Here is a 27,975-nt window from a genome sequence, read left to right as displayed (position 1 = left end):
GCGGAGTACGCGCCAGAATGACAGCATCATCTGCATAAAGCAGAGCGGGAATCAGGCGCTGTTTTACCCGCGGGAGATCCTGGCCCCCCCTCAGCATCTCTTCACCCAAACCGTTCGTGTACAATGAGAAGAGAAAGGGGGCCAGAACACACCCCTGCCTGACTCCACGCTCCACTCCAAAAGATGCTGTCAACTCCCCCTTCGCGCCAAAGCGCACCCTCGCAGATGCTTTAGAATAAAGCTCTCGCAAAAAATCTAGAAGAGGGGGATCCACTCCCATTTGTCTCAGAACCATCCAGAGTTTTGTGTGTGAGACGCAATCAAACGCGGCGGACAGGTCTACATACACCATATAGACTGTGTCCTTCTTTCCTTGGGTGTATTTGCCCAGTATCAAGCTAAGATTGAGGGCCTGCTCTACCGTTCCAAACCCCTCCCGAAATCCGAACTGAAGATCGGAAATAATGCCTCCCTCCTCAGCCCACTGCTGGAGTCGCTCAAGGACTACCCTGCCAACGACCTTGCCCAGAGAGTCCAGCAGTGAGATGGGGCGGTAGCATTTAACATCCTGACGATCCCTTTTTTAAAAAATCGGGACCATGATAAAATGGGTCCAGGATTTTATCAGTCCCACTTTTGCGGCTGCAGTGCAGACTCTGGTGAGAATGGGGGCCCAGAGATCCAGATTGTGTTTAAAAAGATCCACTGGGACCCCATCTGGGCCTGGAGCTTTCCCATTTTTACTTGTTTCCAGTGCCACTAATAACTCGGAGATGTCGAAATGCAGGGGTATTGGGTATTCAACTGTTGGATGTGTGTTTTCTGTCCCACCTGATGTTACTGTATTTTTAAAGATTTTGGAGAAGTGGGACACCCAAGTATCTTCCTCTATGGCCACTTCTATCTTGGGACTGTTATTGTCTGTTAAGTAGGGGGATCTGACGGTTCGCCAAAAAGCCTCGCTATTTTTGGAGACGGCACTAGTATGTAGGTCGTCCCATAATTTCTGTTTTAGTTCTTGTATTCTTAGTTTGCGTGCCCTTCCATATTGCTGTCTAAGGAGTTGGATCTGCTCCGAGTCTCTGGGTGTTTTGTTCAGGGCCAGCTTTAGGTTAGTTAGGGCCACAGTACAAATATGGTTAAACCACCCTTTAGTGGTTGGGTTCGAGCTCCTTGGTTTTATTGTGAGAAGTCCCTTAGTTTTCTCTAATATTTGGGTAAAATTATTTATGACTTCTTCATCTGTTTCTGATAAATCCAGACATTTAATTATGTTTGGGTATGCCGCTTTTACCAATTTTTTGGTGATTTCGGCTGGATTTATTTTCGCCCATTTTAATGTATAACCATTTTGTTTACCTAACTCCAATTTGTTCTGGGCAAGGGTTTTCGCTATAACTGTAGTTAGGGGCTTGGAATCAGTCAAATAAAGATCCATCCTCAGAGCGGAATGATCACTTAATGCATTAGTCAGAACCTGGAAGGATCTAACTATACATAACAATCCAGACAACAGGAGGATGTAATCGACTGTCGTTTGGTGTCCCCTACCCACATATGTTGGTTGCAGGAACTTTGAGCCTGGACTTGACCTAATGGCTATTGCAAGATCTAAGTCAGATAACACATTATTCATGGCGATTCCCACCTTAGTATGGGCAAAATGCATGAGTGGAGCGTCATGTCATCCACTATCCCGCAGCGATTTTTCTCAGCTTGTGGGCATGGGTGGAGATTAAAATCCTCTCCCCATAAAAGATGAATTGCCCCTTTTCCTGCCTTAGATTGGTAAAACTGAGTTAGTCTCTCCTGGATGTTAGAGAGAAGGGTCAGGAATTGGTCATCCTCTAGGTTGTTATAGAGGTTAATCAAGAGGATGGAATCCTTGTTCTTAAAGGAAAGAGACAGTAATTGAAAATTTGGGTCAGAGGTATTAGCACAAGGCCAATCCCCTGTTGGTGCCAGGGAGAAAAAGCTGCCCAAGTCTCAGATAGGGAGCGTGTGATGAGTGCTGAGCTCAAGACCTGGAAAACACGTCAGAGCCGTGAGCAGAGAGAATCCATCAAGCGAAGGTGCGGTTGGTACAAAGAAGACCCCTGACGTTGCTTGGAAACTAACACGGCCACTCAGGATCCCTGGCACCTCCCAGGCATGACCTTAGAAATCACAGAAGTCCTGCTGCCCCAGCCGCACCATCTCGCTGTCCCTCCATCACCCTCAGAGAAGGAGAAGAAACATGAGGCTGTGCTGGGTGTCCCCAGCTGGTTTGGAGTGGGGGTTGTGCCCACACCTTGACTCTGTGGGCACTTCTGTGGTTGTGCTAAGCCGCAGCTGCACCGCAAGGATGCAGGCAGTTGCCCTGGCCAACCCCTGCATTGGGAAGCCAGAACAGGATCTCCCCCTTAACTCTTTAGTGTGTGTGCGCTCATCATACCCTTGGTCCATACTGGGGTGGGCGCCATAATTGAAATGCACCTAGGAACTTTTCCAGCACCAGGCTCATTACCATATTTTCTTAAGAGGCCCGCAGAGGCTGCTATGCTATGCACCAAGTGCCTAATTACCATGTAGCCTGTAAAAAGAGTGCAGGGACGCTGACCTATGATTTTGGCTGGAGTCATGCCCTGTTGTTGGGGTACATGTTTTTTGTGCTCATATTCCCAGAGTTGACATGGTAGGCCCAGCAGTTAGGATCCATTTACTATTCAGGATGCGTCTTCTCGTTAGCAACATTCTCACCAGGGAGATCAAGTGGCCCTGACAGCATCCCAGTAGATGTTTATCTTTATGATACAAATGTCTGGGCCCATTATAAACTGGTCATTGCAAACGAGATAGCATTGGGTGCCCCAAACCCAGCATTGTGACATGGTGCTAAGGTGTTCCCTGTATATAGAAAAGAGACAAGAGTCTACCTGCCAATTATAGGTTCATTAGTTTAATTGATTGCCTTCAGAAAGTTTTCTGCCGAATGGTATTGGGTACATTTCAGCAGTGGGTTGAAAGCAATGATATAATGAGCCCACTGCAAGAAGGATTCAGATCCAAGACTTCAACGACAGATAGACCAGGTCTTCTGTTTTGCTATCATATATTGGAAGACAGTTCTGATTGGCAAAGGTGACTTGTATGTAGCCATTATTGATTGCATCTGCTTTTGATCTGGTGCCTCGAGGCAGACTATGGGTGTTTCTAGGAGAAATGGGGATTGTTAGATTTGGGTGTGTCTAGTTGGCACAGGAAGGTACTTGTGACAAATAGGGGCCGTCGCCTTTAGTCAGGATAAGAGGATTACACTGCTAAAATAACCCCTGCTCACCCCTTTGGTAGCTTGGCACGAGCAAACAGGCTTTATCTCAGAGGCATTGTGTTAAGCATTTATGACCACTTACAGTAACCCAGTGACAACACTACAGATAGACACCACACAAGGTTTTATATCAAAAATACGTATACTTTATATAGAGTTACCAGAAGACCATAAACGACAAAAATACACAATACTTGTTACTTTAAGATGGTAGATTAAGCTTAATTCAGTTCAGTTCTTGGATGCAACACTTTGCGTCAATGTACCTTAGGTTGCGTTGCGCTTCCACAGCAAGCAATGTCGCAGTGATGGGAAGGCGGCAAAGTTCAGATACAAAGAAATAAAGTTGTGAAAATCTTCCAGATGCGGCATGCTTCTCGCGGATGCGAGAAGTTCTTGGTTCGATGCTTGGACTGCAGCGGCGACACCCTTGTTCCGGGATGCGACTTCAGCAGCTCCAGCGCCGACACTTCTCCCACGATGCGTGAAGCTTAAGCACGAACGACAATAGCTGTGACATCCACGATGCGATGGCAGCAGCTCCAATGGCGGCGCTCTTCTCAGGGATGCGAGTTGCTCTTCTTCGATGTGGTGCAGTGCGACAGTTCCAGTGGCGACATCCTCCTTCGGAGTTGCGAAAAGTAGGCATAGCGAAGGCGACACGCTCCGACCTCGTTGCAAGATTGTTCTCTTGTTGTGGTGCAATGCGACAGCTACAACGGCGACACCCTCCTTCGGAGTTGCGATGGCAGCAGCAGCGACAGCGACTTGCTTCCTCTTCGTGGCGGCACGCTTGTCTCCGATGCGGGGCAGTGCGACATTTCCAGTGGCGACACCCTCCTTCGGAGTTGCGACAGGAAGGCACAGCGATGGCAACACGCTTCTCGTTGAGTTGCGCTTCCAGCTCCTTGCGACACGCAGTTCCTCAGAAGGCCCAAAACAGCAGCAGGCACTTCCAAAAGAACTCTAGGGAGCTGGGGGTGAAGTCTGTTGTCCCTGAGACTTCAGCATAAGGCAAGCTCTTCTCCAAGCCCTTGGAGATCCTTCACAAGTTGAAAGCAAAGTACACAAAGTTCCTTTCTCCTTCCTTTGGCAGTAAGGCAACCACTGCAGGCCAATACCCCAAGCAGCACTTAAGCCTGGGAATAGTCTCTCCTCCGTTTATTCAGGGTCCTCTACTCAGTAAAAGTTTCTTCTTGTAGTCCAAAAGTGATCTAATTTCATGAGATCAGGGTCCCAATATTTATACCCCAAAATCCTTTGTTCTTTGAGGGGAGAAGGGCCTTTGCCCAGTCCAAACTAGTTCTGAAGCACTCTGTTTACCAGACTTCTCCTTTCCTTTCACAGTGCAGGGCAGAAACTTCAGACGTCCCACAGGAGGTGGAGCCAGCATTGTGGGTGGAAGTTTACAGGACTCCTTCTCTTCTTTCAGTGTGCAGGGCAGAGACATCAGCCGTTTCCCAGGGGGTGGAGCCAGCATTGTGGAAGGCAGGCAGAGGCCTATTCAAGGTTCAGGTGCAACTCCTCCCTCCCATCTAGATGCAGATCTCTCTATTCACCACTGGGTGACTCAGCCTGTCTCTTGGAATCCCCCTGCGCTGTCACTCACAAAAGCAGACAAAGGAATACACAACCTAGCCGAGGCAGGTTTGAATGGTTAGACAAGCAAATACCTACTTTCTAAAAGAAGTATTTGCAAACACACAATGTTAAAACCAACTTCACTCAAAGATGTATTTTACCGTTCTGAGTTCAGTCATACTAAACTCAAATTTCTACTATGTTCTCTGAGAAAGTTAGGATTATAAAATGTAATGACTGTAACAGCCCATTCTGGCCTATGGAGAACAGGTAGCCTCTTGCAATAGTGAAAAACGAAAAATTGCTGTAATTCACTATTAGGACATGCCACACACACCAGGGCTTGTCCTACCTTATACCTAAAATGCACCCTGCCCCTGTGCCTACCATAGGGGTGACTGATATGAAGAAAAGGGAATGTTTAGGGACTGGCAAGTGGGTGCACTTGCCCAGTCAGCATGACAGTACCAGACTGCCCGCAGGCTCTGCAATGGCAGAACTAAGGCACATTTTACAAGGCTTCTTCTGTGGGTGGCACAACCGGTGCTGCAAGCCCATCAGCAGCAGTTGGATTTACATGCCCTGGGCGCAATCAATGCACTAGACTAGGGCCCGACAAGTAAACCAAATAGCCAAACATGGAAGCACTGATTAACACATCAATTTACAATAGAGAGCACTTGCACTGTGGCACTGAATAGCAGTGGCACAGTGCCCAAAGCATCTAACATCATCAAACACACATGAGGCAACAGCAAAAATGGAAGGGAGACCCACGCCAATGGTGCCAGGTCTAACAGGGAGGCCCTCCGATATACTATCTTTACTTGTCCCACTACATGATAATAACTGGGTTGGGTTTGGTGGGGCTCACAGGGACAATTAACTTAAAGAACTCTAGTAATGAAGGACCTCCGTCAAGGTTGTGTACAAGCTTCCACCTTACTTTCTCTATATGTGAGTGAGCAGGTACAATATCTCCTAAATGTTGATGCTAATGCCGCAAGCCTGGTGCATGGTAAAATACCGCTGTTGCTGTTTGCAGACTATACCTTTATAATTTAAAAAACTCCTACTGGTCTGTAAAATCTTTTAGTCGGCTTCAGTGATTTCTGTGTAGAACGCGGCCTGCAGATTAATGTTGATAAAACTACATTTATGGCTTTTAATTATCTCAAAAAGTTTCAGGGGAAGCCACCCGTGGGTAGTGAGTTTCTGGAACAGGTACACTATTTTACATACTTGGGTATCAAACTTACTCCTAATTTATCATGGGGTCCACATATTGATGTTGCATCAATAAAATATAAGCAAAGAGCTGGAATAATTCTAAAAGAACAGCATGCCAGTTTTACTAGGCCTATTGCTCCTGCCCTGAAAATGTATGATGCGAATGCTCAAGGAGCTGCATTGTATGGGGGTTTAGCAACACCACAGGATTGGCAAAACCAGAAAACAAATTTGTCAGAGAGCTGATTACACTCCCAGTGAGCACCCCCATGTACCCCTCGTTCATGGATTTGGCTTTGAAAGGGGTAGCTCAGAATGTCCACTTGCATCTCTTTCTTTACTGGCGCAGGATCTGGGTTAATCTGGAGCTAGCACATTAACCAGCAGCACTTGACAAATCGATTACGATGGATACTACCAACAAAGTGATGTGTTTTATGTATCTAGGACCCCGATCAATATTGTGACGTCATGCCCCTATACGGCTATAATCAATACATATCCCTATAATTGCATAATAGTCAGAGCCATATTTCAGTAACTCGCCTCTGCATTCCATGGCACAGCAGAAGCCACTTCCTTAGATTCCTAGATAGCACACCGAGTTCTTTCGACATACCAAACCCCCAGCAACCTGGGAAAGCCCCACTTGCTTAGTTTTGATTAGTAATAGAACTCCTGCGAGCACTGTAAGAACGACCAGTTCTTAGTGACATCTTTATTGATGTCTTATGTCCAAAAACATACGTCAAACTTGGCACCTTTCAGGTATAAATATACCAACGTTGCCTTAAGCAAGTACACGGTGGTGGTGAATACTGGAGCAGAACAGCTGTCTCCTTGCAGAGAGCCCAGCAGTTGCGAGAAGCCCACGGACGCTGCCCCTCCTCCTTGACGCGCTGAGAAAGACGCTGTCTTTTCTCCTGCCGAGAAAATCCAGCTCCGGCGTTTCCAGCCTACCCTTGCGGGTGACTGGGATATCGGGTCCTAAAAAGGAGATACCAGACCTCCTACATTCTATTCCAGAGGTACTGTGCTGACTAAACCCTTAGAGAGAATTCTTGAAACAAACTATTGGCAAAACCAACTTAACTTAAACTGCTACATACTTACTCCCTCCCATGTATTAGGCTTAGGTCAGGTACACCGGGGTAGGCGTAGTTAGAAGCACCAGTTGAGGTCCTTAACCAATGTTTATATGAATGTATATATTTTATTAATTTTAACCATCTTATGATTAAGAAACCATATCAATGCTTTTACAGTATTATTTCGTAATACTCCTTTTACTGTACGCACTTTTTATAATAGCAAGTCTTGCAATTGTGACAATTCATTTCTCTTGCATGAGAAGGAAGACTGCTCAATAAATAATATCTTTTATTGAAAACTCCCGTCTCTCCATTCTCTGCACTCTGGTGAAAGTAAATCTGCACAACTGACTGAGTGAAATAGCTGTCTATTGTTTCACACGACTCTAGAGATTGACTCTTATTCTGAGGAGCAAAGTTGTCATGTTTATGCAGTTGTCGGAAGCTGAATCCCTTCTTGTCTGAGCCAGGGACGCTGATCACTTCCTATTCAGTCAAGAAAGTTTCCAGTGACCTCTGAGCTAGCTGGCGCACACCTAAATTAAGTCTAACATAGTCAGTAGAGACCTAGAAGACCGCAGTCCTACGTCTACACTGCTGTTTATGTTATTCCAATGCACAGGGCCTATAGGGAAAATATTTACAACAAGGGGTGGTGAGGGACAGAGTCTCTGAATTAAGCAGAAAGCTCTCACCCAGTCAAGAGATCAGGGCTAGATCCAACACCGTTTTTTAGCTCACTGCACCATCCCAGTTTCAGAACCTGGCTGTATGCAAATTAGTCTGTTCCTGTCCCAGTGCATGATGGGAACAGGGCAAACCAAACCACAAAAGCCAATTCTTACACTGGGAAGGAAACAAGCTCCCGGGGACCGGTTTCTGGCATTACAGCCGTCTTCGGCCCGGTTTGCTTGAATCCTGATGGTGCAATGAGCAAGGGTCTCACATCTGAGAATACCCTTCCACGCTTAGGGTGGACAAAAATATTTACAACAAGGGGTGGTGAGGGACAGAGTCTCTGAATTAAGCAGAAAGCTCTCACCCAGTCAAGAGATCAGGGCTAGATCCAACACCGTTTTTTAGCTCACTGCACCATCCCAGTTGGTAGCTTGTCTCCTTTCTGGTGAAGAATTGGCTTGGTAGTTTAGTCTGCCCTGTTCCCATGATGCACTGGGCCAGGGACAGACTGATTTGCATATAGCCAGGTTCTGAGCTGGGATGGTGCAGTGAGATAAATAACGGTGATGGATCAAGACCTGATCTTTGGACTGGGTAAGAGTGGTCTGCTTAATTCAGACACTCTGTTCATCACCACCCCCTTTTCTGAATCGTTTTTGGCCACTATAGGTGTGGCAGGGTATACTCAGACATGAGGCCCTTTCTCACTGCACCATCAGGATTCAAGCAAGCCGGGCCAAAGATGGCTGAAATGCCAGGAACCGGTCCCTGGTAGCTTGTCTCCTTTCTGGTGAAGAATTGGCTTGGTAGTTTAGTCTGCCCTGTTCCCATGATGCACTGGGCCAGGGACAGACTGATTTGCATATAGCCAGGTTCTGAGCTGGGATGGTGCAGTGAGATAAATAACGGTGATGGATCAAGCCCTGATCTTTGGACTGGGTAAGAGTGGTCTGCTTAATTCAGACACTCTGTTCATCACCACCCCCTTTTCTGAATCGTTTTTGGCCACTATAGGTGTGGCAGGGTATACTCAGACATGAGTCCCTTTCTCACTGCACCATCAGGATTCAAGCAAGCCGGGCCGAAGACGGCTGAAATGCCAGAAACTGGTCCCTGGTAGCTTGTCTCCTTTCTGGTGAAGAATTGGCTTGGTAGTTTAGTCTGCCCTGTTCCCATGATGCACTGGGCCAGGGACAGACTGATTTGCATATAGCCAGGTTCTGAGCTGGGATGGTGCAGTGAGATAAATAACGGTGATGGATCAAGCCCTGATCTTTGGACTGGGTAAGAGTGGTCTGCTTAATTCAGACACTCTGTTCATCACCACCCCCTTTTCTGTATAGGGAAAATAGGAACTACACTACAAAAGTACCATGGCTGTTCCCCGTAAAGCAGCTATTAAAGGCAATCAGCCTCAGTGATGTAGGGCTCCATCCGTAGATTGGAAAAGTCTCCTCCAAAGAAGAAATACCTTTTTTTACTGGGCCTACATCCTGCAGAAAGATGAGAGTAGAGTAGAGAATGTATCACTGACTGGTGAATTCTTAAACTCTAAGTCCACCTATAGGTTAGCGGAGCACTTGTATTTGATAACTGTCCCATTTGACGGAAAGCTTTATCATCAGTTCAGAGTTAGTACTCTCCCTGTTAAGGCGTTTACTGCAAAATGGAAGGGAGTAAGTACCGAGGATCGTCCATTCTGCTAAGGGCAAAAAGAGACATTTCCTCATGTGCTATTTGAATGCCCTTTGTACTCCAAGCTTCGCTCTGCCTGGTTTGCATCAGTGTGTAGGCAGCTAGTTACCGGTACCTTACCTTGTGGCTTTGAGAATCCTATGCTCGCACCCATCTTCGCTGTATGTATGTGCTGTTGCAAAATTCTTGGGTCATATGAGGGCAAAAAGGAGGGCAAACACTGCTGTCAAGTAATCCTAAGGGTTCAAAATTGTTTGAACTGATTGTGCAAATCTTTTATAACGATTTTAAATTATATTTTATAGTGAATGCTGCTTGTAAAGGTTTTACTATTATCGAACATTAATTGCTGCTTGACATCGACATACGTAAGTGTTTATGTGATCAACTTTTATCATCACAGTATTGTATGTATGTAATATATATATTTATTATTTACTTTTATGCCTTATACCGAAATAAAGGTATTTATGAAGACAGTTAGTATTTACATGCATTGGGAATTACCATATGAAGTGTTGTAGGAAGGCAGGGAAGCTGCACCCTATATGTTCATGGTGACCTGTGGTGTTTTATGTATGACTTATGTACGTTCTCCATCTAACTACTGCATTTTTATATCCTGATGCAATGGTGTCTATTTGGATGGCATGATATGCCCAGGAATGGTGCCACTCATAATGTTTTTATGATGTGTGCAACTTATAAGTATTTACTTTAGTACTCTCCCTGTAATGTGATGACAATTGCCTAGTTAGCAAAGTGATGTATGTGATTACGGGCTATGTGTTTATCTACAATATATGAGATATTTTTATATACCTTGTGCTGAGTCTCTTTTGTGGTGTATGTAGTGTGTCACTTGTGTGTGTATGTTGTGCAAATGCTTTACACATTGCCTCTGGGATAAGCCTGACTGCTCTGGCCAAGCTACCAATGGGGTGGGCAGGGGTTATCATGTGTGTCTAGCTCCCTTATCCTGACTAGAGTGGTGGGTTCTGCCTGGCTTAGGTGCATACCCTAGTCAACCAGAAACCACATTTCTAACAGTAAGTCAAAGAGCAGGGACCCTAACTATAAATTTGTTGGGTTTTTAGACTTTTCCAACAGCAGTACTTACTGCAAATTACTGGATTTCACATTTATATTAAAACCTTTCACTGCAGCTTCGAGTCTGTGAATAGTGATATACCATTTTCTTTGGATAGGGCGCTATTTTGACCTTCAGCAGAGACCTTTGATTTTACAGGAAAAATGCGGTCACATTTTGCTGACATTCTTAGAAACTTTTAATTTCTATTTATCATTTTTGTTGATTTCAATATTTTCAGATGAGTAGTTTGCTACATCGGCAGAGAAGCACATAACTAAATTTGCCGGCCAAAAAGTCGGAGGTACTTGCTGATATGTCGGACTAGCTACATGAAAGGGCAGGGTTGCTTCAAAGTGTTTGCCTTAAAGATTTTCAACACACCGGACCCTGCCTACTTCAAACAGATGGCTAATTTGGAGCTTCAAAGGTTAGGGAGCGCAGTACTGAAGAAGTTTCTTTCGTTTTGATGTGCAGTCTGTAATGCAAAGTGTGTTTTGGTATTTTGATTTTTCTTCCATTTTGATCCAGATATCTTCAAGAATCTTTTTATTGAACCAATGTAAGATACAGTTTACAGCACATTTCCGGTGTTTTTGGAAATACATACATAAAATATAAACAGTTCAATGATCTCATATATTACCTGATGCTCCGGATCTTACCATCTTGACCCCAAAGATCGCCAACAGCCCCCATCCCCCTATCGTCTAAAGTATTGCGCTAATCTCCCCCCTCACAGACCCCAAATGTCTCCCATTGTTGCCATATTTTCTCCCATTTGAAGATTGTCTTTTTTAAATATCAGAGCTCACTAATTTTACCTTTTCTAAGCAGGAAAATCTTTCATTCCAGTTTTATCTTTATATGAGGTTGCCGGTAGCGCTGAGATCAGAATGACATAAGCAGTGCTGTGAGAAAAGAATACATTGAAATACCTGAACTGGATGAGGGAGCTGTGGATGGAACTGTGAAGCTTGAGAGCTAAGGATAATTAACCCTCAAGCTGAATATTTGACTAGATTGCAAAGTCTTTTGGCTTTATCTGAAGTCTATTTCACAATTCTTCTTGCTTTCAATATCAAGTGCAAAAAGAAAATATGATGGATGAAATGCTGAATTAATCAAACATTCTACCCAAGTCACAGATCTTGGTTAAATCCTTCATATTTTTTGCACTCCACACCATTCCAGTTTAGACCCAGCCATATGCAAATCATCTTAACCGAAATGCCAGGCCAGGTCGTCCCTGGACCAGAAACAATCATCCTGGGACCAGTTTTGGGGTAACACCCCTCATCAGCCAGGCTAGCCTGAATCTGGTGGCATAGTGAACACAGGACCCACGTCTGGGCATACCCTTCCCACTTAAGCCAACAAATGCAAAAAGAGCAGATGATTGACTAAATGCTGAATTAATCAAACATTCACCCCTAGTCACAGATCTGGGTTAAATCCATCATTTTGTTGCATGCCACACCATTACATTTGAGACACAGCCATATGCAATTTATTCTTGATCCTGTTCACCGGGAGAACAGTCCAGCGGAAACTGCCAGGCCGGGTCCTCATGGACCAGAAACAAGCATCCTGGGACTCTTTTCGGGTTCGTTTTGTGTGTGAGGCTCTGTGTGTGTGGCTCTGTGTGTGTGGCTCTGTGTGTGTGTGGCTCTGTGTGTGTGTGGCTCTATGTGTGTGTGTAGCTCTGTGTGTGTGTGTGTGTGTGTAGCTCTGTGTGTGAGTGAGTGTAGCTCTGTGTGTGTGTGGCTGTGTGTGTGTGGCTCTGTGTGTGTGTGTGGCTGTGTGTGTGGCTCTGTGTGGGTGGCACTGTGTGTGTGTGTGGCTCATGTGTGAGTGTGGCTCTGTGTGTGTAGCTCTGTGTGTGTGGGGCTCTGTGTGTGGGGGGGATCTCTGTGTGTGTGGGGGGCTCTGTATGTGGGGGGGGGGCTCTGTGTGTGGCTCTCTGTGTGTGTGGCTCCCTGTGTGTGTGGCTCTCTGTGTGTGTGGCTCTCTGTGTGTGTGGCTCTCTGTGTGTGTGGCTCTGTGTGTGTGTGTGGCTCTGTGTATGTGTGTGGCTCTGTGTGTGTGGCTCTTTGTGTGCGGGGCTCTCTGTGTGTGGGGCTCTGTATGTGAGTGTGTGTGTGGCTATGTATATTTGTGTGTGTGGGGCTCTGTGTGTGTGTGTGTGTGTGTGTGGCTGTGTGTGTGTGTGGGGCTATGTGTGGCTCTATGTGTGTGGCTCTGTGTGTTTGTGTGTGTGTGGCTCTGTGTGTGTGTGGCTCTCTATCAGTGGCTCTCAGTGTGTGGCTCTCTGTGTGTGGCTCTGTGTGTGTGTGGCTCTCTCTGTGTGTGCGTGTCTCTGTGTGTGTGTGTGGCTCTGTGTGTGTATGTGTGTGTGTCTGTGGCTCTGTGTGTGTGTGTATGTGTGGCTCTGTGTGTGTGTGTGTGTGGCTCTGTGTGTGTGTGTGTGGCTGTGTGTGTGTGTGTGTGTGTGTGTGTGTGTGTGTGTGTCTCTGTATGTGTGTGTGTGTGCGTGGGGCTCTGAGAGGGTGTGTGGGGCTCTGTGTGTGTGTGGGTCGGTGGGTTTGTGTGGGGCATTTGCAGGAGATTGAGCTATTGGCATTGTAAATTACAATGCCATTTATTTATCTGTTTTCAAAACCAACACATAAGTAAAAATGTTGTCATTTACAATGCCAATAACTCTAACCTTTGCAAAGGCGAGACCGTTGCATTGTAAATGCTTGTTAGTGGTGGATTTGATTGCCATTCCTTCATAACATGAAGCTATTATGTATGTTCAACTGCAAAAGTTATTGAGTTGGCTTGAACTGTGATGAATGCAATTGTGCTGTATTTTCATTTTGGACTTCCTGGGAACCTTCTTCAGTAGGGTCATCCTGGAAGGCTGGTGCATGACACAGAAAGAGCTGGTGTTTGCAGTGGCATAGTTGGGGCAAGAGTGGCGGTTGTCCGGGCGCAAAATTCTTAGGGATGAAACAATTTAAAAGAAAAAAAGTAGCTTTCTCCGATTGTGACATATTATTGATGAAGTGCTAACAGTCCACGGGTTAGGGGATGCGCAATGCGTGCCTTGCCCCGGGCCTTGGCAACCCATGCTCCGCCGCTGGGTGCTTGTGCTCTGACATCGTTCCCATCCCTCCAGATGAACATGTCCTGAGGGTCCTATGCTCATCTTAGTAAGTGTTTTCTGCTGGTGAAGGTGGTTCTATGTGTGCAGTGCTACATGCCAGGTGGAGGGACGGTAGTTATGACGTTGTCCTGGTTTAATTATCTCTCCTTCGGTTCAGATGGTATGCTTGTGGCATTTGGTTGACATGGAAAGTTGCAAGTTGAACCAGCCTGAAAAACGTTAATGGCCAACCACCTATTAGTATGCACTGTCAGATCGTGCATGTCCAATACATCATGCAATACTAAGACCAGAGGAGTCTGGTATTGTAAGCTGTCTATGGCTTGGACCATTTTTCTTTAGCCCTCTTTTAAGGTTGGATTGTTCCACCTTGAACAATACCGACAAGTGGAATAACCAAAGTCCCCATTACAAGAGTGCCTGGGCCCAGAATTATCGGGTCAGGTAGCTCCAGCCCTAATCATTTGGACCCTGGAGATACTGGGCCTGTGAGAGGTACTGCAAGGCAGGGATTGAATGGAGCAACATCGCTCAAACCCCCAGCCCCTCATACTGCAGTAGTTTGGGTGGGTGAGCAGACAGTGCTTTCCCTTGGTCAGGTGCACGAGTGCCCTTCACCTTTGCCCCCTCACCTTTCTGCCCTACCCCAACCCCCCACCGGAAAAACTGCAGGCACTTTCGCCTGCTCAAAGAAGGTGGAACATGTTTGAGTGTTTTTAATGAAGATCTGAAAAACTGCCAGCAAATCACTCAATAAATCTGGGTCTTAGCATTTACTTTGCTGCGGAGACACCGGGTGGTTATTTAAATTCCGGCCCTCTGGTACTCCACAGCATGTAATGAGGTCCTTAGGGGCATATTATCAAGGGGGTTTATCTCCGCTTTTTTGGCTTTAAAATCCAAGAAAGCGGAGATAAAATTATCTCCCTATTACCTAGCTGTCGCTAGCACCAGTTAGCGACAGCTAGTAGGAGATAGCGACCATTTTAGGCCCCACTTTGCATGTCAGTGATATTTATCACTAATGACATGCAAAGTGGGCGTGCCAAGATGTTAGCGACTGGAAACAGTCACTAACATCGCTATCTCCTATGACCAACTTTTGGAGATATTTGCGCTAAGCGCGAATATCTCCAAAAGCTAACACCTGCCCTGAGCAGTTCTTAGCCATGTTATCCAATGGGAGGTGGATAACATGGCTAAGAGCATTAGCTCGGTAATGCATGAATATCGCTGACTTTTCAGCGATATTCATGCATTTCGGCCGATTTTTATCGCTTAGGAGATAAACCTTGATAATATCAAGGCTCCTAAGCGATAAAAATCGTCGCTACATGGCGAAAAATGTATTGCCGCGAAGCCAACCTAGTGATAATTATCGCTAGTTGTTGGTAATATGCCCCTTAGTCTTTTCTTTTTGTAGACTTGCAAGTTTATGCTCGGGGCATCTCTGGGAACATTCTTTAGCATTTTCATTTAGTTACCGTTTTTTCAACTGACACCCTCTGTTCCAGGAGTTACTGATTGGAGACGGTGCTCGTTTGGAGTGCTTCATTGCTTCTGTGGGTTCTTGGACTAGGGACTTTTCCCCGGCATTTTCCAGCAAGTATAGTTGTGGCATCTGTGGTTGCAGGCTAGTCCTCTGTATTGTTGAGCTACTTCTGTGTTCTCTGTTTTAGAAGTCGGAGCATGTTCTGGAAAGGTCGTAGCATGTAGCCCTTTACTGCATTTCTATCATGGTCTGGTCTTTTAGATTCTAACTGTAGCTAGCATAAAGAAGCAAGAACTTGCTGATTAATATAGGTGATTGCTGTGTGCTATTCTGTGGGTACCCTGGAGTCTTAATTCAGAAATGTACCTTTTTAGTGAAATCCAACTGTCCTTTTTACGCACTGCATTCATAAGGTTCTTACTCCATTTTTCCGTTATTCTGGGTTTGGGATTTCAAGGCGGATTGTTTTAGGGCCTATTTTTCATTTCATCTTCTCAAAGCTGAAATCGACATTCTGGCATTTTCTCAGTGAGCTGCACATTAGGGGACAGATTTCAGAGTAGAATAGGCTACCATGTCCCAACCATACACCAAGGGCCCATTCAAGTCACAGTCTCCTGCACCGAGGGACTGATTTGAAAAAAGAAAATGCAATGGCTACTTTTGTTTTCAGTACGGCCCTGTATCTACCATCTTACTTTTCTGATAGCACTGTGATCAGGTGAAGAGGGTGTACAGACTTCTGTTTAAGGCTTAGAGTAAGGATGCCTTTTGTCTGTGGAATCAACCTGGTTTCAACAGTTTGTTGCTTTGGGGGCATATTGGGGCCAATTTTGTATTCTGGTTTCAGTTCCATATTCGTCTTTGGTAGTTGGTTGCAGCATTGTATTCCTTTTTCCAGGAATCAACTAGCTGTTTTGTTGGATCCGGTATACACTAGGGGTCAAGGGGCTACTTACAATATAGACATTGCTGGGCTTGCTTGGACTCCATGGATGAATGTCTGGTTCTTTGTTAAGTTTTCCAGCCTGCCTTTTTGAAGGTCTACTCTGGCTGTGTCACCCTAGGGCCAAGTATCAACAGTTGTAATGGGCACTCTGGCAAGGTGGGCTTGTGTTGAGTACAAATCGAGGTCAGCTATCTCAGTTATAGTCTTCCTCTCCTCTTGTGAGGGCTTTAGCTCCATGTATTCTGTGGTCATGGTTAGGTGGCATCCATGGTTCAGTTCTGAAGGATGATATTTTCTCTGAGTTCTGGGTGCCTTTCTTCAGTTTGCTGCCATCTGTTACTTTTGTTTGGACCCTGTTTGAGTTGTCTGCAGAGGTTGGGATTTTGCTATATTTTTATGCTTGTTTGCCTCAAGTTCTGTGTAGCTAAGGAGGTGCTGAAGGAATATAAATCAATATAGTACAATGTTGGCCTAATGCATCCAATATATATCAAAATATTCTATTTGGAAAACCCATTGTAAATACGCTCGAACCATGTATACATTCGGAAACAGGCTTAGACTGAACAAACGCCATTTTGGTTTACCCTCCCGTGACTCTTTCATTGGTGAGGAAAGCACGTGACCTGATACTGTACACAGAGAGCAAGAGAGGCTGCATTGGGCAATGAACAGACCATTGATTTTAACTTAGGAAACTCAAGGTCACATCTGCCTTTCTGTTAGGATGAGCGCATTCTTGCAGGCGCCGTGCTTGTACTCCCGTGTCCCAGAACGAAAGGGAGGCACCTTTACAGATCTACCCCCGGAATAGTTAGAGCTGAGTTTCAAAGCAATCAATTGTGTCTTATATGGGTTTTCCTGTTGGCTTCAAGAGAAGTGGTACTTTTCCATGTAAGGGGTTTTTGTAATGTATGCTGGAAGTATACATGCACTGTCTTAAATGTAATCCAGCAGTCTCCTCTGCGCACCTTTGAGGGAGAGGGCGAGAGGGTGACTCCCCTATATAGGGAGCTTTTGCAAAATAAACAATTGAACCTTCTCCATTGCCGAGTGACTTCTTTTTGGTAATAAGGTATATGCCCTATTATTAAGTATAGCTCTATGATAAATAATTTTGGTACTTCAGTTGGCGACTCCGCCGGGACTCCGCAATACGGTTGTCCCCTCCTGTAAACAGGAGAAGAGGGACGGGTCGGATTCTGGTCAAGGGGGTGGACTGTAAATGGATCCTAATTGAGAAGACCAGTTTATGGTAGAAAAAGAAATTCCACTCTCGAGCCCAGTGACCTTCCCAGCTGCTAATAAACCCTTCACCGGAGTCCTTCGGGCTTAACCTGGAACAATCTGGCTGTGTTGGTCTATAAAGGAGCCGACAGTGGAGAACGTGTAATCAGACCTTAGTGCACCAGGTGAGTGAATTGTATTGTATGTATTCAGACGTCTTTGGAACAAGCACTTTTGAAGAAGTGGCTTATGGAAACAGTTAACTGTATATGGAGTATGGTGGTTAATGAACCACAGGGAATCTGGGGGTCTAACGTGGCAGTGGAGTGACTGCACGAGTGGATGCCCCACAGACTTGTTTGGTGATTATTTGAGACAACATCGGACACCTTAGTGTTGCACGGGGGTGCTCACTCGGCCGGATCCTCTTCGGAAAAGCCCTAGGAGCAACTGGGTAAGCTTGGGTTCTGGAGCCCGTGCCCAGACGCCCGGGGCAACCAGCACAGGACTACAGGATGGTCTGTAAAAGTGTCCATGGTTCGCCTGTCTGATGATCTCAGGGCAGTCTCTGGGCTGTCTCTTTTGTGAATTTAGTTGGTCTGGTATCCAGGGTGATGGGTTCCCCGAACAGGAGTCGACAGGCTCTGTTCGATTTAGAAGACATGTCATTTGGAATTTTGGAAATGGTGGCCTTGTATTAAGAATAGGAACTGAACAGCGCTTATCGATCGAATTTTTTTTAAATATATGTATGAGAAATGTGTGAGACTGTATGATTAAAGCACAAATGGGTACGAAATGAGTAGAGTATCTATGTGAGTTTATTGCAACAATATAAGTTATTAAGGTTCATAAACATGTCATGTTTTAGTAAATTATATTTTGGATGTTGCTGTCACCGGAGTAGACGTCTGGAAGAAAGACAGGCTGCTCCTCCGGAAGGCAGTCTCAGTTTTGATATGTATGTAAAGCATGGTATGTCTCCCATTTTGTTTAATACACAGTGGAATAAGTATATCAAAGATAATTAGGTACCACAGTGGCCTTTAACAGGGTCTTTCGATGAAGAAAAAACTTAATTATTTGCAAAACAAATTGTTTATGAAAAAATGCCGTCAAAGCATGTTCGACTCTTTGAACTTATGGTTAAAGGAGGCGAAACGAGGATGAATAAGAGAAGAAGAAAAAGTAGAAAAAATTATCGAACGGAAAGACAGACAATTTCAGCTACAGAGAGACAAGAGTTATGTGACGCGAACTGAGACAGAAGATGATATTGAGGAATTATTAGAAGCCCATTCACCACCACCGTATGCCCCCCAAGGTTTATATCCAACAGTTACAATATCTTGAACAGGAGTAACCGGAACTCCGCCTCCCGCAGCGGTGTCTTCGGTTGCTACAGCACCGGTAGCCGTGCACGCTCCAGCTCCGTTATTTCCCCCTCCTACCCTTCGTCCAGCTACCTCAGAATTACTTACTTTATTACCTGGGTCAGTTGCTGTTTCCCCTTCCCCCTCGTCATAAGTCTTTTTGACACCCCCAGCCGTGGGACCGATGGTCTCCCTTATGGGAGTGAATGTTGATACGCCACAACGTCCCATGGGGGGTTTAGATGGTAGAAGAGTTGTGCTGGGGCTTGAAGATTCAAATGTTACTTCTTTGGAGTAAATCCAATCAATCGCATCAGTTTGTGCAAAGCGTATTTATTGGCACATCAAGTGAACAGCCAACACGTGTTTCACCCCTAAATGGCCAGCAGGCCTGGGGGTTCTTCCGGGCAGTATTAATGCGATTTTATGGTCCCAGCTCTTAGCGTGGTCAGGATGTATAGCGGTTTGATCTGTTAGTCACGGCGTAATGCCTGGTCTATCCAGCTTCCGGTCGGGTAGCTTGTCGGTCTAGAGGGGCTTAGAGGGTAAACAAATTTTTACTCTAACAGCCTTGGGAACTGAGGAAAGGCAAAGGATTGCAATTCAAGCATCCCAATGGATGCGGAATTCTATCTATACTATGGAAGACATTTGGAGTATTATGAGACAATTTGAACCAGTAGCACAACAATGGGCACTAGAACATATGGCGATTAGATTAATTTCCCTATGGCAACAATGTTTTGAAGAAGGACTGGCTCCCCAGGTACTATTTGATATAAAAGATCGAGCTTTTAAGTTTGAATTACAAATTGAAGAAGTATTCCGGAATGTTGAAACATTGATACATAACCGGGAACGAATGTACAATAAACGTCCAGATTGGGGGACACAACATCCTATGAGGGAAGTGCACCCCCTTTTTCATCCTGAAATTCCAGAGTTAAAAGATGCTGGTGGAGCAGTGGTTACAAATCGTGTAGAGTCGCAATTTCAAGAACAATGGGTTTATACCCCTTGGAAGCGAAGTGAGATCCTTACATTGAAAGCCCAACTTCCTGACCCTCGTCAAAATCACACAGCCTATTATAAAGAATTAACTGAAGCTGCAAATTCGGCCGTTATGGCCTAAGTTGACATTGAGCTATTTTTCGGCCTTTTAATACCAGTTGACATATGGAGACAGATACATGACACAGATCATGCTCCAGAACTTGGGGGATGTGGGACCAGTTTAAAGTTTGGGATAAGGATCGAAAGCCAGGTGATAAACCAAAAGATGAGATTTTAGCCATACCAGCCCATATTATAACTTACATGCAAACCCTTATTCCCCCACGCAAAGTGGATTGGGATAAATTAACGGCTTGTAAACAGAAAAAGGATGAGAGTGTGTCAGATTTCTTTAAACGTTTTGAAAAAGTATTAATTGATTATAGTGGACAAGATTTGTCCACCGAAGGGGGCGTGCGAATATTTGTGAATAGGTTTATTACTAATTTATTGCCTGAAATAATGACACGATTACAAGCTGCTGAAAATACCTGGTCCACTTCGGCTTCTTCAGTTATTCTTAGCATGGCCCAGTATTATGAACACAGGGAAAATGAGAGTAAGGACAAGTCTGATAAAAGGGTCAAAGAATTAAAAACTCGACTACTGCTACAACAGGTTAGTAGAGGACAAAATGCTGGAAGGAGAGGAAGAGGTTCATTTAAAAGAAGGGCAATGACGGGACGTGGAGGAGGAACGGTCCAGGTCCTATTATAGGGATAAATCAGTGTTCCAATTGTAGACAAGTAGGACACTGGTGAGCTCAGTGTCCATTATTATATGGATGAAGCCCTTTCAACAGAGGAAGAGGAAGAGGAAGAGGTGGTACTGATCGAAATGATATGAGGCAAGGGGATACGTACGATGGTGAATCAGGAAGAAATTATTTTGATGATCCTCAAGGAAGGCAATACTACCTTGAGGATTATCAGGAAGATGATTATGATTGAAATGGCTACGCATGAGACAGCCACTGACAGAGCAGGGGCCACATATCAGTACCAGTCGATCAACAGGGGCCTTATGTAAAGGGGCTATTGATGGGGACATCTAAGAAGTTTTTGGTGGATACTGGAGCAATGAATAGTTCTGTTGCCCATTCACTGGTCCCGGGGACTGCTCTGTCTGGGCAAAATAACGTATCAGTGGGTTTCTCATGAATCCCAGTAGTAAGCCCCATTTCTAAGCCACTTCCATTCACCATTGGCCAGATTACTGTGGACTCTCAATTTTTGCTCACTTCTAGTTGTGGCGAGAATCTTTTAGGATTGGATATATTGAAAAAATTGCATGCACGCATTTACTGTTCTCCTGATGGTGTTTATTTAACAATGCAACCTCCAACTAAATGCACATCTCAATGTTTTGTTAAAGATGAACATCTTCCACCTGAATTCTCTAAAATTCCACAAACCCTTTGGGCAACAGGTGGCACGGATGTTGGATTGTTAAAAATACACCCTGTATCAATTATCTTGAAACCAAATGCACATTTGTCACGTATTCACAATATCGAATTTCGCCGGAGGGCGAACAGGCCTTATTACAGATTATTCGTGACTTAATTAAGAGAGGAGAGGTGGAAGAAACAGCTGCTAATGTCTGTAACAGCCCCATTTTACCAATTTTGAAGAAGGCTCCATTGGATGGTGCCCCAGATTACAAAAATACATATCGTTTTGTGATTGACCTAAGAGAGGTTAACAAAATAGTGGTTCCCCAATATCCTGTGGTTCCGGATATCACTGCAATTCTCACTATGATTCCCCCTACTGCTAAATATTTTTCTGTGATAGATCTAAAGAATGCTTTCTTTAGCATTCCAATCCACCCTGACACTCAACATATTTTTGGATTCTCGTTATCTGGCTGTAGCTTTAGATTTTGTCGCGCCCCTCAAGGCTATACAGAAAGTCCTAGTATTTACAGCCAAGCTTTAAAAGCAGTATTAGATGAACTAGTCCTACCACCTGCTAATGTTTTCATCCAGTATGTGGATGATATATTGGTGGCATCGGACACAGCAGAAGGTTGTCAGGAGGCCACCGTCAAATTATTGGCTCGTCTAGCAGCTAATGGAAATAAAGTATCCATGTCCAAATTTCAGTATTGTCAACAGGAAGTGACCTATCTTGGTCATTTACTGTCGGAAGCGGGGAGGAGAATAACTCCAGAACGAATAACTGTTAATATTAACATGTCTGTACCTCGTACTCAAAGTGATGTTCGCGCTTTTCTTGGCATAACCTCTTACTGTCGCCAATGGATTCCTAACTTTTCTCTTTATGCTAAACCCTTGTTGCATTTGACAACCAAAGATGTGCACGAACCCTTGCCCTGGACGGATAAATGTCAGGATGCTTTTGAATCTTTAAAAAGTGCTCTTTGCTCTGCACCCGTCTTGGGTACTCCGGATTACCGAAAGCCTTTTGTACTTTACGTGCATGAGGTGGACGGTTGGTCACTTTCAGTGTTAACACAAGGCTTTGGTGACAAACAGCGACCTTGTGCATATTTTTAGGCAGTATTGGATAATGTTGCCAGAGCTCTTCCTAGCTGTCTAAGGGCTACCCCTGCTATGGCGGTGACCATTCGACAGTCGGAGGGGATTGTTCTGAATACTGATCTCACAGTGATGGTACCACACGCTGTGGATATATTACTGAAACGAACAAAAACTCAGCACCTTACGAGTGCTCGATTGACTAGTTATGAATTGACTCTATTTGCACCTCACATTACTATTAAACGATGTGCCATTCTGAATCCAGCCACGTTACTACCCCTCCCTTCGAATGACCAAAAGGACGATGCCCATGATTGTAAATTTCGAACTAAAGAAGAAATGAAGGGACGAGTAGACCTCACCGACACCCCCTTATCTGAACCCCAAGGGGAGTTGTATGTGGATGGCTCATGTTTTAAATTACCAGATGGCACAACAACAGCTGCATATGCTATAACCACCCTCAGAACTGTAGTGGAGACCGCTCGGGTTTCCCATCACTCAGCGCAGGCAGCTGAACTAATAGCATTGTTAAGAGCATGTGAACTAAGCGAAGGCCTAAATGTAAATATTTCCATAGACAGCCAGTACGCCTTTGGCGTGGCCCATAGATTCGGGCGGCTGTGGCGGGAACGAGGATTTCTTACCTCTCATGGTCAGAGAATACAACATGGCCCCTTGATCGAGAGATTGTTGAATGCATTAACCTTGCCAGAAAAGGTGGCCATTATCAAGTGTAGAGCCCACAAGAAAATTATTTATACCACAGGAAAGGGAAATGCCTTTGCTGATCAAGTAGCAAAAGATACAGCACAAACTAAAAATGTCCGCTATGTTCCCCAGTGTATCAGCAAGGTGGATGGCGAGACAACAGTGTTTGATAATACTATTAAGAGCGTTAAAGAACTGCAGAAAGAAGCGACCCCTGATGAAATAATGACATGGAAGCAGGAAATAGGGAAGTTGGATAAAAACAATTGTTGGATTGATTTGACTGAGGAACAGAGATTGTATTTGCCCAATGCACTGGTATATGCAGTAGTCGTGATGGCACATGGTCCCGCTCACATTGGGCAAAAGTCATGTGTGCACTATCAGACCCTGTGTGGAATAATCCGAATATTTCGAAAACTGCTGCTCATGTGGTTAAATATTGCATGGTTTGTTTACAGTATAATCCCGGTGGGAGGGAAACAGTCCTTAGCGGGAATTTTACGCCTCCTACTTTACTGTTTGAAGTGATACAAATGGGAGAGAGGCAAGAAGGCGTCTGACGGTCAGACGCGAGTGTGAGAGCTCCGACAATGGTGAGGAGACCGAGTTGGATTTGGCTATGAAAGACTCCGTTTTACCGTCAAGAAAACGGTGATTGCAATGGGCGCAAGAAATTCAACGGGCTCATCGTTTTCCATTTCGGTCACAACCAGCACGGGCAAACCAAGGCGCTCGATATCCACGGGCTATTTTGATTTCCTTAAATAATTTTTTGGCTAGACAGCTACTTTATGATCTTGCTCGACCGGACAAAAAGAGATCAGGACTTGGGGTGGAATTTTTTGTTCGCCCCGATTATTGCCACGCTACAGTTGAGAACCGGTGGCGACTTCGCCAATTAATTCCTGCATTTCAAGCAAAAGAGGTGCAAGTGTTCCTTCTGCAGCCTGCTACTTTGAAAACGATTTATAAAGGGCAAAATAGATTTTTCACAACGGAAGTCTCAGCCAAAGAATATTTGAATTCATTACCCTGAGATGACATAGACTTGACTACCATGTGACTATTTTTTTTTCTATACTTTGGAATCTCAGGGCTCTTTGTTTCTAGTTTCGATAACGATCTCCAAAGCCACTGGAGGTACTCTCACACACATCAAGGGGCAATAGGCCCTACTGCCTCATTGTTGGGGGAGGGTCACTGGGGTGGGGGAGGGGGTGCTTTGGGGGTTGAAGGGGGGGGTTCACGGTGGTGGGGGGTAAATAAGGAGAAAATTTCAGTTCAAGACCGACAAGACATGAGAGATAATGAGGTGAAATGCTCTGGATTTAAGAGATGGCTGTTATTCATTATTTTAAGTAAAAAAAATGGCTGGTACTAATTTTCGAATATGTTCCTTTAACGTCTGTGGGTTGAATAATGTGGTAAAACGTAGGAAAGTGATGCACGAAATACGTTTGATACAACCAGACATTATCTGTCTCCAAGAGACACACATATCATGGGGAAACCGTAAAGTATTGACTGAATTAGGGTACACTGTTTTAGTAGTATCACAACAGTCTACCATGAACCGGGGTGTTGCTATTCTGGGGCGCCAATCAGGTATTATATCTGCAAGAGTTAAAGCGGATAACATGGGCCGTTGGGCAATTTGTGAATGTGTGATAGGGAATACCCCTGTGACTATATGTAATGTATATGGCTCAAATAGTGACGACCCTGCTATACTTGAATTTCTGAATGTTGAATTAGCACTCTGGGGCACCCCCGCGTTGGTAATGGGAGATTTCAACATCCATGGGGACATAATACTTGGGACCCAACCTTTAAAGATTATAGGGGTAGAAAACTGAAGGTATTTAGGGGACTGAGACAATTATTGCTCCAACATGGCTTGGTAGACTGCTGGCCGCTTTCAAATCCACTAGACCCTGGTTATACCTTCTTTTCTTCCCCCCATAAAAAATTTGTTCGTCTCGATTATATTTTTTCAACTCAAGACTTGTTAGTAGGTGCTCGGATGTCCTTAATGCCACGTATCACGTCAGACCACGCACCCGTAGTGTTGGATATGACAATATTTAGCCTACCTCGCATGCAAAGACTCTTTACATTTAATAAAAAACTTTTGGTAGACACGCTGTATGTCTCTCAAATACTAGAATGGTCCCAACAGTTTTTCGATATCAATAGAGGATCCTCAACAAGTGCAATGGTATGGGACTGTTTCAAAGCGGGACTGCGTGGTGAGACATGCAGTTATGGTTGGGCAATGCAACGTAAGGAAAAGGAAGCAATGAAACAGCTATTGCAAGATCTGGCCAATGCAGAATGTGAGTTGATAGGTGATATAAGGAGAGGACAGGACTGTTGTAATACTCAAGATAAAGTGGCAAAATGCAAGGCGAAAATTACAGGGGTCTGGAGTCAGAAAATTGCCGCTCAATATAAATTGTATAAGGCTGAAAGGTATGAGTATGGTGAGACGGTAGGGAGGTGTCTTGCTCAAAGAATGCGACAAAGACAGATGATGCAACATATATCCTCTATTGAAAATAGACAAGGTTTGAGGATAGAGACACCTGAAGGTATCATGAGAGTTTTCCAAGAATTCTATACTGAGCTCTATACTCAAGATAATGCCTCCCTAGAGCTAATAGAGCAGTTTGTCAACAGTTGTTATCCTGGACATGCGGTGGAGGATACACAAAGAGAGGAATTGGAAGCTCCAATTACGATGTTAGAACTTGAGACAGCTATTACAAGCTTAGCTTTGGGTAAAGCTTCGGGCCCTGATAAACTGCCATTAGAGTTATATCTTAAATTGTTTCCAATTATTAAAAAAGATATGCTGGAGACATTCATAGCTGCCCAGTCAGGACATCCACCGCCATCGTGGGACGACGCCACTATTGCAGTTTTTAAGAAAAAAGATAAGCCTTCTTATCTGCCCGGCTCATATCGGCCTATATCGCTTATTAATGTTGATGTCAAAGTCTACTCTAAAATTCTAGCGAACCGGCTGATCTGTGTGGTCCCGGGATTGGTTTCTAACCAACAGCATGGATTCCTACCTGGGCGGGGCACAACTAATCATGTTTCCCGAGTCATTGCAGCCCTGGACTACGCCGAGACGACGCATAAGAATATAGGTCTAGTATTCCTAGAGGCAGAAAAGGCGTTCGATCGCGTCTCATGGCCGTATTTATGGGCCGTTATGACTAAACTCGGGTTTGGACCTCGCTATCTGCAGGCCATTCAGGTTATGTATCGGCATCCAAGGGCACAGATTTCTATGTCAGGACAGCTGTCAGGGTATGTAGATATTAGCCGTGGTACACGTCAGGGATGTCCCTGCTCGCCACTCTTATTTGCTATTTATATCGACCCACTGCTACAGGCGTTAACTACATCATCACATATACCATCTATGATCCTCCCGGGGGGTAGCATGCGTGTGTTAGCATATGCAGATGACATTGCAGTTGTAACATCAGACCCCGACACTGCAGCCCCCGAGATTGAAGATATAACTAAAGAGTTTGGCCGGGTAGCAGGATACAAACTCAATATTTCAAAAACACAAATTGTATGTACGGCAGGATTATGCCCTAATGATAATCGAGTGACCCCAGAAGCCAAGTACCTTGGTATTAAAATTAGACTATCTCTTCATGATCTGGTCATGGTCAACTGGACTGACCTTATACGCTCAATAAAACAACAACTAGAAAAAATTGAATGTTTACACTTATCGATGGTGGGACGACGCAATGTGCTTAAAATGTCCATACTTCCTAAAGTGCTGTACTTTTTTAGGTCAGTTCCACTTGAGGTACCACCCTTGGAAGTGCGGAAACTTCAAGCAACGATTGAAAGATTCATATGGGGATGGAAATCCCCACGTCGGGCATCTAAATTCATGACACTTCCTATGTTGAGGGGAGGTTGGGCCGTTCCAAACTTTATATTATATTATTTGTCTTGTTTGTTACAGAACATAAAGTTTGCTGTAAATGGAAATGACCCACCTCAATTTGAGGACCCTGATATTTTTTATTTATTACTTGGCCCACAAGCGCGACAGATGCTTCTTCGTTTTTACGAGCCTAGTTATTACAAGAGAACGAAATTTAAGTTGGTGTACACTGCTTTTAAGGGTTGGCGCATGATTAGCAAAATTATGCAGCTACGTCGCATTAACTATCATACTCCTTGCGATTCCCCGGCACTACTACCATCTATATTTTGGGACTATAGAATGCAAATCTGGGGGGAAAAAGGCGTAAAAAGGGTTGGAGTATTGTTTAAAGATGGTGTAGTGCTATCTTTTCAAGAGCTTAAAGACACCTATGCAATCCAACAGAATGATTTCTTTAAGTATTTACAGTTACGAGATTTTATTTTCAAACATCTAAATTCAATATCTATCCTGCCTAACGGTCTATTGACAACACTTAAGAGGCCGACACGGATCGGGATTATATATAATTATTTACTCGAATTACATCAGGATGACCTTGCACTGCAGGAGTCCAAATGGCTGGCGAGGCTTGCTACGAGTTCTGTACCCTTACAAGAGTCTATTAATATTGCGGCCGATATTATGTTATCGGCGAATTTACGTGCTCAGCACTACAAAACTTTATTTAATCTTTACCATACTCCTGCAAAAATGGCAAAGTGGGGCAACAGCTACAATGGGAAGTGTTTTAGATGCTAAACTAATATGGCTGACATTGTTCATATATTTGTTGATTGTAATGTGTTAAACTCATTCTTCACATGCATTGTACAATTTCTTTCAAGTATGCTAAAAGTTGATGTCA

The sequence above is a fragment of the Lissotriton vulgaris genome, chromosome 10 (genome assembly GCF_964263255.1).
Source record: "Lissotriton vulgaris chromosome 10, aLisVul1.2, whole genome shotgun sequence".
Taxonomy (NCBI): Eukaryota; Metazoa; Chordata; class Amphibia; order Caudata; family Salamandridae; genus Lissotriton; species Lissotriton vulgaris.
This window is presented reverse-complemented; position numbering follows the sequence as displayed.